Below are 9,079 nucleotides of genomic sequence, written 5' to 3'. Positions count from 1 at the left end.
TGACCCTGTTTGCCTCAGTTTCCCCATCTGTCAAATGAGCCAGAGAGAGGGAAATGACGAACCACATCAGTGTCTTTGCCGAGAAAACCCCAAATGGGGTCAGACACGATGGAAACCACTCAAGTGACTGAGGGTTTGGGGACTAGCAGGTTCAGCCCTGTCGATTCCTTGGGACTTTTCTTTGAAGTATTTGACTTGGTTGAACCTGAATGCTCTCTCCAGACAAAGGGCATCTGATCCAGACCTCCAAACGACACTGCGGTGGCTGTGAGTGCAGAGACCCCAGTTCCATATTCCACTGCCAACGTTCTGCAAGGGCAGGCTCAAACGGGCGTGAAACACGTTCGTCTACCTCAGCTGCTTCCTTCCTGCTCCATGACCAAGTTCAGCAGAGGGCGTGTTCTCTGTTGCCACGAACCTCAAAGCATCACGGTGCAACATGTCAATGAGCTGCAGGAAATGGCCAGGTCAAGTTGGGGAAATGACCCAACATTCTGAACAATCCCAGACTTCTCTGTGGCCAAAAGAGCCACCTCTTCAATTACGGTTATTCCTATAGCAGGCCATGCAAGTAGAAATCATGGAATACCATGATCTCAAGAGAATTCTAAATGCCAATAGCGCAGAGGACAATAGAAAGCCGTGAATGGGGAAGGGTGAATAAGAAGCCCACTGCCAGACATGTCTTGCTTGGGAAGAGTGGTCCAAGAGACAAGCTCAAGGACGCATATGAGCAGAAAGTCAGGTGGTCCTCTCCTGCAGGAAGAGGAAGGGATAGCAGCTCAAGGGCAGCGCTGTTATCCATGAGACATTCAGAGAGCCAGAGGAAGACCTACAGTGCTTTGGATCCTCATGTTGAGGATTTCTGGAAGCACCTGGGGACTATAGATCTGGAGCTGAAAGGGGCCTTGTGGAACATCTACTCCAACCTCCTCATTTTACAGAGAAAGAAACTAAGGCCCAGGGAAGGAGAAAGAACTTGTCCAAGGTCACACATAGCATCCTAGATCTAGAGCTAGGGAACACCTCAGATGTCCTCTAGACCAGCCCCCTTATTTTATAGAGGAGGAAACTGAGGCCCAGGAGGGGAAGAGACTTGCCCAAGATCACTTTTAGGATCCTAGATCATAAACTAAAAGGGACCTTGGGGGCCATCAAATCCAATTCTCTCATTTTACAGAAGAAAAAAATGAAGCCCCTGGAGGACTAAAGTGACTTGCCCAAGGTCCCACATAGGATCCAAGCTTTAGAGCAGGAAGAGACCTCAAAGGCCATCTAGTCCAATCCTTTCGTTTTACAAATGGAGAAAATGAGCCCAGTGATGGGAAAGGACTATCTCAAGATCACAATAGGCCCATGACCCTGGGCAAGTCACTTAACCCCAATTGCCTAGCACTTATGGCTCTTCTGCCTTAGAATTGATACCAAGACAGAAGGTAAGAGTTCAAAAAAGAAAGAAAGAAAGAAACTTGCACCCTTTTATTCCAGAGGCCTCTAGATGGTATAGTGGGTAAAGAACTGGGCTAGCTGTGCAAACCCTGGGCAAGTCACTTAACCTGTGTTTCCCTCAGTTTCCTTATCTATAAAATGAGGATAAAAACAACACCCACCTCTGATGGCTATTGTGAAGATAAAATGAGATAATATTTGTAAAATGCTTAGCTCAGCACCTGGCGTATAGTAGGTACTAAAATGCTCACCTCCTTTCCCTTATTCCTCTTCTGATGTCCCTTTGCTGGACAACATCAGCAAAGTTCCCATCATGTCCAAGGAACACATGACACCTAAGCTCTAAGGCAACCTGACTGGAAGAGTCCTTAGATATCACCTAGTCTAGACCCTTTATTTGAAAGATGGGGAAACTGAGGAAGTCGAGAGAAGTGAAGGGATTTGCCCAAGGTCACACACTAAGTAAACAGTAAAGATATCTCATGTTTGTGGTAATGCCCAGCCTAAAAGTCAGGTTGGCCCATTCTCAGTCACAGTACCATTCTGTGTCCTCATCAATTACTGAGTATTTGGAGAGTAGGGCTTTTGAAGGGAGACACAATGAGGCCCAAATCTGGTCTCTGTTCTCAAGACTTTTAGGGGACCTTGTACTCACGGAAAATAGTTTTCTCTGAAAGGCCCGTGTCCCATATAGGTCAAGAAACTTGTTTTCAACTGCTAAAGGTGGAGCCTCATAAGAGATTTTATTTTTCTTTCTCCCTCCCTCCCTCCTTCCTTCCTTCCTCCCTCCCTTCTTTCCTTCCTCTCTCCTTCTCTCCCTTTCTTCTTCCTTTCTTCCCTTAACTTCTTTCCTATATTCAGTACTGTGTATTGGCTCCAAGGCGGAAGAGTGGTAAGGGTTAGGCAATGGGGGTCAAGTGACTTGCCCAGGGTCACACAGCTGGGAAGTGTCCGAGGTCAGATCGGAAGCCAGGACCTCCCGTCTCTAGGCCTGGCTCTCAGTCCTCTGAGCTACCCAGCTGCCCCCTCATAATAGATTTGAATCCTTGTAATAGTATCATAGGTGTAGAGTTTCAGTTATAACAAATCATGAGAGTATTAAAGATGTATTCTAATGAGCAAAGTGCTCCCGGGCCAGACTTAGGGACGCAGGACTGCTGAGTCCTTAAATTGGATGGGGACTCAAATTTTGTGGAACTCAAACCGCTCCCATTGGCTCCAGTCTGGAAGGCTGGCAAGCAGATTCCATATCGTTTTTGTCATGCCAGAGACCTACACTCAGCATCTGAAGGAGATGGCACCCGTGTGCTGAAGGAAGAAGGACTTTCAGATGAGCTCCTGGTCTGGGCACTGGTTATTCCATCGTCTCTTTCATCTTGTTGTTGATTGCCAATATGCTGCTAATATTTCTGCCATGGCACCTGTTTGATTGACATCCCACAGCCCCCATTCCTATTTTCATTCAGCTCAGTCACTCCAGAACCCCGGACCATCTGAGGAGCTGACAAGCAGAATGCAACGTGATGCTGATGACTCCTGGGTCTCTGGGTCCATTTTCTCTCTTTATGTTCCTCCTGCCTTAATCTTTCACCCTTTCACCCACACTCCCCCAGTTCCTGGTTTCCCTTTCAGGTGCTCAAACCCATGCAAGAAGATCTTGTAGCTGGTCAGCTACAATAGGAACAGAGAATTAGAACTGAAAAGAAACATAGTGGTTTAACAACAACAACAATAACAATGTGAGGTAAATGCAGTATTATCCCCATTTTCTAGATGAGGAAATTGAAGCAGACAGAGGTTAAGTGACTTGCCCAGAGTCACACAGATTTGAACTCAGGTCTTTCTGACTCCAGGCCCAGAGCTCTATCTATCTGGTGAGTCACTGAGTTGCCTATATCCTCCAACTCTCTTATTTTGCAGAGGAGGAACCTGAATCCCACAGAGGGTAAGTGACTTGCCTAAGCTCACGCAGTTAGCAAATAGTAAAGATATCTCAGTTTCCTGGCTGGAAACACGTATATATGAATAGAGCACTGGGCCTGGAGTCAGGAAACTCTGAATTCAAATCTGACCTCAGACACTGACTAACTGTGTGACCTTGCAAAGCACTATCTGCCTCAGTTTCCTCATCTGTAAAATGAGGATAATAATAGTAGCTCCTACCTTCCAGGATTGTTGTAGGGATAAAATGAGGTGATAGCAGATTTGTTGCTATTCAGTCATGTCAATTTCAATGTGTTTGACTCTTGCTGACCCACGGGGGGTTTCTTAGCAAAGGCACTTCTCCAGCTCATTTTACAGGTAAGGAAACTAAGGCAAGTGGAGTTGAGGGACTTGCCCAGGGTCACACAGGTAGGACGCATCTAGGGCAGGATTTGGCCTCAGGAAGATGAGTCTTCCTGATTCCAAACCAGTGCTCTATCTGTTGCAGCACCTAGCTGTCCACAAAGTTTCTCCAGGTTGCCTCATATACTTCTCTTCTCGAAGGCTATTCATTTAGGTGGTTGTCATTGTTGTTGTTCAGGCCTGTCTGACTCTTCCTGACCCTGTTTGGGGGTTTTCTTGGAGTGGTTTGTCATTTTCTTCTCCAGCTCATCTTACAGGTAAAGAAATTGAGGTAAACAGAGTTGAGTGACTTGCCCTGGGTCACATAGCTATAAAGTATCTTAGGTCAGATCTGAACTCCAGGCTGCCTGACTCCAGGCCCAACCCTCTATTTACTGTGCTGCCTAGCTAGCTACCTGGCACATAGTAGGTACCATATAAATGTTTATTCCCTCCCTCTTTCCCCCTTTCTCATTTTATAAGAGTGGATCAAATAAAATGAAATGGCTTCCTCGTGTCCAGTATATCTGGTTTCCTATCACAATGTTTTCTTTGACATTTCTAATTCTTTGTATCTTACCTGGGAGTTCATTTATTTAGAGAACTCTCCGGTGAAGAAATTCTCTCCACCAATGCAGACTGGCATCTTCTATGCAACTTAGAGACTGAGATATTTGCTTTGGGTACTGAGAGATGAAATGACTCGCCCAAGGTCATGCAGCCAGGCTGGGTCAGTGGTGACACTTGAACCTAGGGCTTCCAGAATCCAGGGCTCCAGACACTAGGACACACTCTCTCCCAGATATTGTTTATTAAGGACCCATATTATAAAGTAGTATCATTAACAGCCTGCATTTCGATCACAAAGAGAACCTGAAAGGTCACAAGGTAGATTTGAACTCCAGTTTTTAGACAAGAAACAACATTATACATAGTCATGTGATTTCATCAATTCTCTGCAGATGCCAGCTTTGTGTATTATAGTTATCCAATTTCTTACCCGCCATATTGTGTGTACTTGTTGTAGTGTTCAAAGAATGAAATAAAGGGATTGCCATAGAAGAATTACACATTTGAAATGATCACATGAATATGTCCACCAACTGGGGGGGGGGTCTCTCCTTGTCTGGGCAGATTGGCAAGGATGCCAGACAATGAGGAGTCAATATTGGGGAGACCGTGGGAAGATAGACCCATTAAGTTTGGATTTCAACTTGAAATCCTTTGAGAAACATTACTAAGAATGGCCATACTCTTGTAAGGCGGAAAAAGGGGTTTTATGGGTTCAATATATTAAAAGATGGTTGCCAGAGGATTGAACCATTATCAATCCTCAATTAAGAATAATCTCATTTCAAAATTGACTTTTATGGTGGTTTATTTACAATTAGAAAGGTTGAAGGTAGGGAAATTGAGAGAGAGAAACTCTGGCCCAGACCAGAGGCCCGACCAGGTAAGAATTTAGAGGCCCCAGCAGAGGGGCACAGAGGTGAATTAAACAAGGCTTCTAGCCACAAGGCCTCCTCCAATAAGAGAGGCCTCCTTGAGGCGAGAGCCTCCAGAAACACCAAGGGAAGAGAGAGTCAGCCTAACTTACCCACGTGACAATTCAAAGGGAAGCCGTCTGACGTCTCGCCAGAGATCCTTCTACACCAAGTTCAAAGCGCCAACTGCCTCCATAGGAAGTTACCATCATATTTAAAAGACAGCAGCTTTCATCACTTCCTGCGTCCACCTCCAATTTGCATGTCTAATCACAATAGACGATTCTCATAGTACTGCCTAGGGGGCAGTCAATCGATTCTGATTCGTCACCCACTCTAGCACATGTGGGTTACGGACATCCCAGAATTGGAGGTGCTCTCACCTTTGGTGATTAAATCTAAAGAGGGGCAATGTAGACTTAATCTAATTATCACACTCTGTGACTCTGAGATCTCACTACCAGATCTGTATCCCAAAGTAGTCAATGACAGAAACAAAGGCCTAACAGGCACCAAAATATTAATAGGAGCACTCTTTGTGGACTAGAAATAAAGTGTGGGTGCCTAACGATTGGGGGAACGACTGAAAAACCAATGGTATCTGAATGCTTAGTCATGTCTGATGTTTTTGGGATCCCATTTGGGGTTTTCTTGGCAAAGATAATGCAGTGATTTGCCATTTCCTTCTTCAGCTCATTTTGCAGATGAGGAAACTCAGGCAAATGGGGTTACGTGATGTACCCAAGGTCACACAGGTATTACGTGTCTCAGGACAGATTTGAACTCAAGTCTTCCTGACTCCAGGCCCAAAGCTTTATCCCCTAGGCCACCTAGCTGTCTTTATTATTGGGCAGTAAGAAATGCCAAATGTGAAGAATTCAGAAAAAATATGGGGAGATCTATAGGAATCAATTGAGCAAAGCCCCCTCATTTCACAGCTGAGGAACTGGAAGCACAGAGAGGTGCCAAGAGTTATACAGCTAGCAAGTGTCCAGGATAGAATTTGAACTTGGGTCTTCCTGATTCTAAACTCCAAGTTATAGCTATTCCATTCATTGCACTACCTAACTGGAACTCAGTTACATTAGGTACAGTTCCTTCTCCCCTGGGCCTCAGTTACCAATTTTATAAAATGAGACTTTGGGGCTAATTGTCTGTCTTCCAGATCCATTTCAGCTCAGATGTTTTAGTCACTCTCAGGTTAGAATTAAGGAGAAAAGAATACTCATCACCTGTTGATGGATCTGCCTGCCTCGAGTCTCCCCACTACAGTCCAGCCTCCTCTCAGCTGTCCATTCAGTCTTCCTGAAGTAGAGGTCTGGCCTCCCCTAGTCAGTAAACCCTCTCTGTTTCTGGCTTCTGGCCATTCTCTCTGGCTTTCCTTCTTGCCTGAAACATTCTCCCTTCTTATCCACCACCACCACCACCACCATGCCCGCCCCGGCCCTGGCTTCAAGTCCCAGCTAAAAATCTCACTCTCTATAGGAATCCCACAATCCTTCTCAGATAATAATAGCATTAAGAATAATAATTAACATCGCTATAGTCAGGCACAGTGCTAAGCACTTCATAATTCTTCATCTTTCTTGATGCTCACGACTGCCCTGATTAGTAGGTGCTATTATTATTCCCATTTTACAGTTGAGGAAAGTGAGGCAAACAGCAGTTAAGTGACTTGCCCAAGGTCACATAGCTAGGTAGTAGCTGAGACTGGATCTGAGCTCAGGATCTTCCTTATTCCAGGTCCAGCATGCTATCTGCTGCAGCGCCACCTAGCTGCCTATCTTGCTGTTACCTTCATTGAATTCTGTAGAACTTGTTTCTAAGAGCTATTGTATTGGCAAATTCTCTCTTGAATTAAGATTTCGGCCTTTTCTGTTTCTTTGGATTCCCCAGTACTTAGCACAGGGCCTGGCACATAGTGGGTGCTCGTTAAACACTTGTTGACTTGACTATGCCATAGCTAATAATTGAATGTGGAGGGGCAGCTAGGTGGCATGGTGGACAGAGTGCCAGGCCTAGAGACTGGAGATCCTGGGTTCACATTTAGCCTTTGATACTTCCTGGCTGTGTGACCATGGGCAAGGCACCTAATCTCATTTGCCTACCTCTCGCCCTTCTGTCTTAGCATTGCTGTTAGAACAGAAGGTAAGGGGGGCAGCTGGGTGGCTCAGTGGATTGAGAGCCAGGCCCAGAGATGGGAGGTCCTGGGTTCAAATTTGACCTCAGATGCTTCCCAGCTGTGTGACCCTGGGCAAGTCACTTCACCCCCATTGCCTACCCTTACCATTCTTCTGCCTTGGAGCCAATACACAGTATTGATTCCAAGACAGAAGGTGAGGGTTTAAAAACAAAAAGAACAAAAGGTAAGAGTTTGTTGGGGGTTTTAAAATAGTCATTGAATTCGGAGAAAGCTCAGATAATGTTTTTCTCTGGATTGGACTTGGACCAGTGGATTTTGTTGATTGAACTTGGATAGGGTATATCCTGGGCGCTGAAGGAAATATTCAGGTACATGATTCAATCCTTTCCCTGGAGGGTATCCCATCCCATCAGTGGTTCTAAAAGATGAACAACAGCTAACTCTCCTACACAATCCAATGCGGTCATTGCATAGGACAGAGGGAATAAAGAAAGAGTTCCCAAGTCAGCTGGCTGGGATGAATGGAGCGCATCCGCACATCAAGGAAGGTTTGGTAGAAAAGGCATTGATGGACTGGAAAGAACACCAGTTCTTGAGTCAGAGAATCTGGATTCAAATGTCACCCTTACTTATAGAAGCTAAGGTAAGCTTCTTTTCTCTTGATCTCAGTTTCCTCATTCGTAAAATAAGGAGGCTAGACGAGGTGCTCTCTGAAGTCTTTCTAGCACTAAATCTTTGATTCCCATTTGAGTGGCTGCAATGAACAATCTTGGTTCAAGGGAACAAGCGATGAAAGCCACTTGTCTCCTCCAGAGAGGCAGAGAGGGTGTGTGGGATATCACACAAGCTCCTGGCTGCCTTGGGAGTTTTGTTTAACTCCTTCTCTTTGGCAAGGGAGGGTTCAGTGGAGGGTAGGGAGGAGAAATATCTGCCTAAATGAATAAAAGCTCAACAACCCCTCAATTCAAAAATAAAGGCAAGGGAGCTGGCCAGGCCTAGAGACAGTAAAAGGTGTGGGTACAGGGGCAAGAAGAAGCACTTATTAAGTACCTGCTATGTGCCAGGCACCTGCTAAGTACTATAAACATCTCATTTGATCTTGAGCTCCTCGGAGCTCACCCTTTTACAGATGATTAGGTAACTAGGACCCAGTGAACTTGGACTTGCCCAAGGTAACACCTAGGATTCTAGACCCAGAGCTGAAAGGGGCCCCGCAGGCCATTTGGTCCAACTCTACTTTACAGAGAAAGAAACTGAGGCCAGGGAGGGGAAGGCACTTGTCCAAGGTCTTAAAGCTAGTAAGCAGAAGCGCTTGAATTCAGACCCTAAGGTCCTCTACCTCTAAAACCCACTGCTCTTCTTCACCACCCCGCCTCCCCGCCTCCTAGTGGACAGCCATTGTTGGGTCTGATGGGAGGAGGCCATTTAGAGGTAGGCGAGTAGTCTAACAGGACTGCGGAGGCTGGGTTTGTGTAACCCTAGGCGCGGGCCCCAAAGGGGAAGTGAGGTAAATTAGTCGGTCCTTCCATCGTTCGCACTCCCGCATTTCTTCCCGGATCTCCCTCCTCTCACCCCTCCCGCGGTCCCCTGGACCATTTACCCTGGCGCAGCCCGCCAGTAGCCTAACTGCAGGTCCTGTGGCTGGACACTGGAGGGCGCGCTCACCGCCTGTCCCTTG

Source organism: Gracilinanus agilis, chromosome X (assembly GCF_016433145.1).
Source record: "Gracilinanus agilis isolate LMUSP501 chromosome X, AgileGrace, whole genome shotgun sequence".
Lineage (NCBI taxonomy): Eukaryota > Metazoa > Chordata > Mammalia > Didelphimorphia > Didelphidae > Gracilinanus > Gracilinanus agilis.
Note: the sequence above shows the minus strand (reverse complement) of the source record.